Raw genomic sequence first — 6,476 nt, 5'->3', positions numbered from 1 at the left:
GAGTTTAAGATCTCTAAAAGCGTCTTTTCTTAAAAGGTGCCGAGCTTGTATTAGAGTAGAAGGTCGCCAATTTGAGCATATTTTATCAATAAATGAATAAATTTCTCTTCAAACGACTCATGTATATTTTATTTCACGTGAATCCATGCTTCACAAAAAATATTGATAGATATAGCCCTTGTTATAGACTCTAGTCCGAATTCCGGTAAGTAACACAAAATAATGTCAGGAGCAGGTAATAATGTACCTTTGTACTATTTAGCATGTCATTTGACGGTAACAAGAGCAAATTCAATTTAAATGTATTAAATACATTCTAGCGTGTCTCAGTCCTTTACCCACAAAAGCGGCTATAACTTTTTTTTCTATTCAAAACAGTAAGTGTGGCACCTTTCTGAAATCTTTATTAAATGAGCAATTTTTTTATGTAATGTAAAGTTATAGCTCAGTACATTTTTTTTCACCCGAGATAGTCAAAGTTGGGGAAGAAAATATCAAAAAGTTAAAAATCCAGAAATAGTCCTAATTTTATGATGGTTCCTTAATTTATTTTAACTACATTGCATTTGAGTATGGAGAGGCAACTATCTGGAAGTAATTTACATAAAAAATTTACTAAGTATTGCCCGGTTTGTAGTTGCAGTTAAAGAAAACACATGAAAAGGCACGATTTTTTTAAATTCGAAAAAATTTAAATATTTCAAAAACGGTGACACTTTTACCTGAAAATTTTTTGTTTATCAGTGAGCTCACCCCCCCCCCACCTACCTTGCCCTAAAGTTTGGCACGTTACTTCTGGGACACCCTGTATATACTTTTTAATCTTTCAAAAAAAAATTGTAAATGCTATAATCACTTTTTTAAAGGTAGAAAAGTCAAAAAAAGGCAAATATTTTAAAAAAGGCAAAAAAAGGCAGCATCAAATGTGTATATATGGAATCAGGGAAAGCTAAATCGGGGACATTCTTAATCGAAAATACTCTATCTCTTTAGCAGAAAAAAATGCAATTTCCATAAAATCCGTTCCCTGGTGATAACAGTTTTAAGTTTTAATTAAGGATTTTTTAAAAAGCTTTCATGGGATATTCTTATGTTTTCGTTAGGTATGTTTTTTATTAATTTTTCATTTGTATCAGTAGTTTTTTATTATTATTTTTTTTTATTGCGAAATTTGTATACCAACTCTTCGTTGATAATATGATCACTTCGTTTGATAAGATTTTTTAAATTCTTTGTTCATTTAAACTGTTCGGCTTTTGGTTAAGTGGAAATATAAAAAAAAATCTCTAGTAAAGCTTTCCCTGACAGTTTTCGTTTGGCACCAACTATGTTAAATTCATTTAGTTCTAATATTTGCAGTCTTTACTTTTAGATAGGGCACAATCCTATTGAAAATATTTCTAAATCAAGATTTCTCAAATGCCTTTAGTTTGGTACCGATATTGTAACATTTTATTTATTTTACCAATTTAATTGAGTTAAATTTAAAACAGGGGCCACCCTCCTCAAACATATTTCCGACTGTAGGTCTTTGAAAGTCTTTAGTGTGATTCGGCTGTAAGCCTTCTTAAAAATCTAAAGTTTGATACCGAAATGGCAGTATTTCATTTATTTTATCAATTTAACTGAGTTTTCAAAGAGGTGGCAATTCTACTCAAAAATATTTCCAACAGTTATCTTTCCTAAACCTCTTTAATTTAATATCTATATTGTAATACATCATTTAGTTTATCAATTATATTGCGCTAAATTTTTTAATTTTTTAAAATATTTTCGACTGCAAGCCTTCTGAAAACTCTTTAGTTTGATACCCACATTGCAATATTTCATTTACTTTATCAATTTAACTGAGTTAAAATTTTAAAATATGTGGCAACCCTCCTCAAAATATTTCCAACTGTTATCTTTCTTAAACCTCTTTAATTTGATACCAATATTGTAATATTTAATTTATTTTATCAATGTAATTTGGTTAAACTTTCAAACAGGTGGCAACCCTAATCACACATATTTTCGGCTGTGAGCCGCTATTGGTATTATATCGAACAATACAAAAAAAAAAATATTCAAATCGGTTCAGCCGTTCTCGAGTTTTGACGTGACATACGAACACAACATTTTTATATATATAAATAACACTATGCGACAGTCAAAATCGGGATGGGATGAAACCAACGGAAAATGTTATATCGGTCAAAAACAAGTTATACGTGGCGTTTCGCTGGGTCACGTCTAGGAATCGAGATATATCGATTTGAAGTTAGTAACTATCATATAGGGGAAATTGTCACCTTTGGTGGTCTTTTTTTTGACATAACTCGAGAACCACTAGTCCGATTTTGCTCAAACAAATTTAAAAAAATTAAAAATTAAAATTCCTTTAATCTGTTAATATAACGTTTTTCTATATACCCAACAGTTTTGCCGGTAAAAATAAATGTATGAGGAAAAAAAATAATTTTTGCCTAAAAATTAAAATTTTTTTTTTTAATTCATAAAAAATCCAAAACGGAAAAAAGTGTCACGTAAAAAAGGAAAGTGCACTTTTTTAATTAATTGGGTTTTTTCCGTTGGCTACCTGCATGTTTTTTTTACACAAATTGCACCCACATTTATGAGTGGTCATGTTTTAGAACGTTTCGAAAAATTTAAAACGCACACGAATCAGGTATATAGCCATCCTTAAAAGATGCGCCAATTCATAAGTACCTCTCAGTAAAATATTGAAACTTACGTAGTATTTATAGGTGTTCATTGATTGATTTTTGTCATTCAACAAGTGTCTCCGAACGCGTAAACGCGAACGCGTATATTCTTGTCAAAATGAGATACCTTCACTCAATTGTGAATAAAGGCGAAACGCGCCCATCGATTTTCATGATCTATGTCTCATTTTGCTTAAAGGTTATGTGACTTTGCGTGAAAGTAATACGACTTGCCTTTTTTCCGTTTTGGATTTTTTATGAATTTAAAAAATAAAAAAATGTAATATTTTAGGCAAAAAATATTTTTTTTCTTCATACATTTATTTTTACCGGCAAAACTGTTGATTATATAGAAAAAAGTTATATGAACAGATTAAAGGAATTGTAATTTTTATTTTTTTTCAATTCGGACAAAATCGGACTAGTGGTTCTCGAGTTATGTCAAAAAAAAGACCACCAAAGGTGACAATTTCCCCTATATGATAGTTACTAACTTCAAATCGATATATCTCGATTCCTAGACGTGGCGAAACGCCGGGACACGTATAACTTCTTTTTTACCGATATAACTTTCCCCGGTAGTTTGAACCTTTCCCGATCACTGACCCCTACCATTTGTCTCACAGTGTAAGAAGATAAGCACGTTGAGGAAAAAATTTCGATGAAATAAAAATATTTTTTCTCGAATTCAAAACTATCCTATCTCTTAAGTTGAAACCAATAATACACACCCACAAAATTTCATTGAAATCGGTTTAGTGGTTTAGAGATTAGCGTAAACGAACACAGTGACACGGGACGTTGAGAGGAGCATAGAAAAAATTTCGATGAAAAAAAATATGCACAAGGCAAACATTTTTTCAATCTTGAAGAAATTCTTTATTCTCAAGTGGATAAACATTTTTCACAAGGTTTGCCTAAAAGTTGAATAAAAAGTTTCAATTCAAATTGATATCCAAGCTCGGATTATTATGCATACAAAAAATGTGCCCTTTTGTTTGAGAATTCTCCAATTGAGGTACACTTGAAATTCAATTTTGGAAATTGGAATATGTATTGGATCGCTTAACCTCCAACCCAAATGTTTATTACGTTGAGCAACCAGTTGAATCACATGAAAAAGGCGGAACTCTAGTGAAAGCTTCTATTGAAGTACGAGCTCACCAGGATATTTGGCAATGCTTTGAGGAAACCGCCAACTGCTCTGATTCCAGTTTTTGAAGTGATGTGGATAGCCAAACAATGGGTAGACAAAGCAGTGACCATACATGAAGCGTAGTCGCAAAGAATACCCAAATTTCTTTACACTGGCAATGAAGTAGGTACCTCTACGCACCACCTTCCCCAATGAACTCAAAAAGAGTGTTTCGGGTTTTATCTTAAAAATAGAAATAGGTTGGTGCCCGATAATGCGGAAATGCTTATTTTCATAATGAAAAATTTATAAATTTTGAACCCTAATTACTAGGGCTAGGAATCATATGTAAATGCATGTTGTTATTGCACATCTTTAAGTGGAAATGGTTAAGTTATGTTTCCTTTTAAATGGCATTCAATCGTTAGTGCATATTTTTGCATACTTTGCAGTAAATGCATGGTTTTGCATATTTTGCAAAATTCCTGTTTTTGCATATTTGTTGCGCACATTTTTGTATAAATACTTTGCAATAATTGCATGTGGTTTCTACATATTTCTGCTTTGTAATTTAGTGCGACATATCTTGACAAAGAAATTGCCTATGTATAGATATTTTTTCACAAATATTATTCTGAACTACTGTATTAAACTGTCAGTGTTTCTGTTTTCACAAGATTGTGACTGCCTGCTTGATTAAAACCTAATAATAGGAAAATATTTTAAATTGCATATTTTACTTGCTTGTAGCGCATATTTTAGATTTTTTAAGTGCATGACATTCGTAGCCCTACTAATTACTAATTAGAAGTATTAAATTTGATTATAAAACTACAAAAAAAAATCTGAATAGCTTTTTAAATTGAATCTTCTTTAATCGAAATCCGGAAATCCGGCCGAATAGTCGGATAACAGAAAACCGGCCGGATAAGCCGGATTCCGGACATCTACCGGATACCCGGCACATCAATTTAAACAAAGTTATGGCACAGTGACAGTCATAGGACACAACAAAATCATGAAATCGACCGTCGTGCAGGAAACATTGAGTTTTATTAATTTGAATCGGTATCCTTATAATAAAATTGGTTATGCATACAAAGTCCATTAAATACACCAATAAAAATTTTGTGCTTTTTCAAATTCAAATCTTGGCAATACTGCCTTTTGTTCGATGCTTCCTCTTTTTCTTGTCGAGTTCGTCTTGCTCTCTCTTTCTGGCGTCACGCCCGGTTGCTCTCACCTCGATTGGCGCAATCTTGTATTCTATCATTCTTGCCTTTAGGTGTCTGTTTTTTCATCTTTCTGATATGCTTTTAAATTTAATAACCCATTGGCAACGCAAGAGTTTCAAATAAGACCCCGCTAGACGAGCTATGCTGACCTTAGTTGTTGCAGCTGCGATTTCATAATGGCAGATGGCACTTAATTTTGATGAGGGAAAGAAGCTGATTTTGAAGCATTCAGTTGTAGCAAGAGTCGATGGAACTTTGGATAAAACACGGTAGTTTTACTGCCTTTTACAATAAAGTTCTATACACACAGTGTCGCTTACGATAAATTTATAGGATCTCAAAAGTTTAAACAAAGCAAACAATAAAATTAATTTTGCTTTATTTCCGTAACGGTAAATATTTAAAGTCTGTGATTTTGTAGGACGTTGTAACTCGTACTTGTAAAATATTTGCAACAAAATGGTTTTTTTTTTCGATAATTTGTCGCTTACGATAAAAACGCAATTAGGGGTCGATATATAGATCCACTTAGTCCATTTATAAAATTGGGCATTTTAGAGGGTGTCATGTTCCTGATTCTAGGTGGATAAGCCGTAACCAGTCTGCTTGGCTTTCGGCCACTAAGCCAGTGCCATATATGCAAAACCTCAGTTTTACCATTACGTCTCTAACAGCCGTGTTGTTAACTGCTATGAGATGTGACCTCCAGTTGAGCCTTTTGTTCCGGGTTATTCCTAGTTACTTCGCGTCTGGCGATAACTAATTTATGAAATTTCCGATGAGGGTTAAATTAAGTTGACTTACACTCTTTTGGTCAAGGGGTCGATGGTGAACGTTAGTGGGTTTATTAACATAACTTTTTCAGAGCACCATTTCTCATTGAGTTTTAAGGCATCATCGCAGCCCAACACGTAGCTGAGTGGCCTTGGATTTTTCTCCGTATGAAGTACTATGATACACTGCTGAAATATCAGGAAGGCAGCAATCCCTTTTGAATTACCTGAGTTTGACAATATATTGCAGTAATAGTAGATTTCCCTGGACGATGGTTCCGTGCGCAGAAGTGGAAAATCTTTGACTGCCATTCACCTGGGAGTGGCCAGAAGCGATTCTTGTGCGTACGGTTCAAATCGCAGCTCACAACGTCCGGATATTTATATCCACGTATCCTCTGGGTAGCAACCAAACACCCGTTTGGGGGCGAGCTAAAGTGAGAATGCGTAAAACTTCGCGTGCGCTGGGCTTGGGTCCCGCCACGTTAAAACCCCGCTCAATGAAAAATAAAAAACAGCCTCGGATGAGACCCCCATTTTCTGATGACGACCACGGCAAACGTATAAAGGACTATGATTTCAGGGTATGCACCTGGAATATCCGGACCCTTAATGGGGAAGGTGCCTC

Source organism: Rhagoletis pomonella, unplaced genomic scaffold, assembly GCF_013731165.1.
Source record: "Rhagoletis pomonella isolate Grant_MI unplaced genomic scaffold, Rhpom_1.0 Rhpom_scaffold_00002, whole genome shotgun sequence".
NCBI classification, from domain to species: domain Eukaryota; kingdom Metazoa; phylum Arthropoda; class Insecta; order Diptera; family Tephritidae; genus Rhagoletis; species Rhagoletis pomonella.
The sequence above is the reverse complement of the archived record's forward strand: the minus strand, read 5'-3'. Positions refer to the sequence as shown.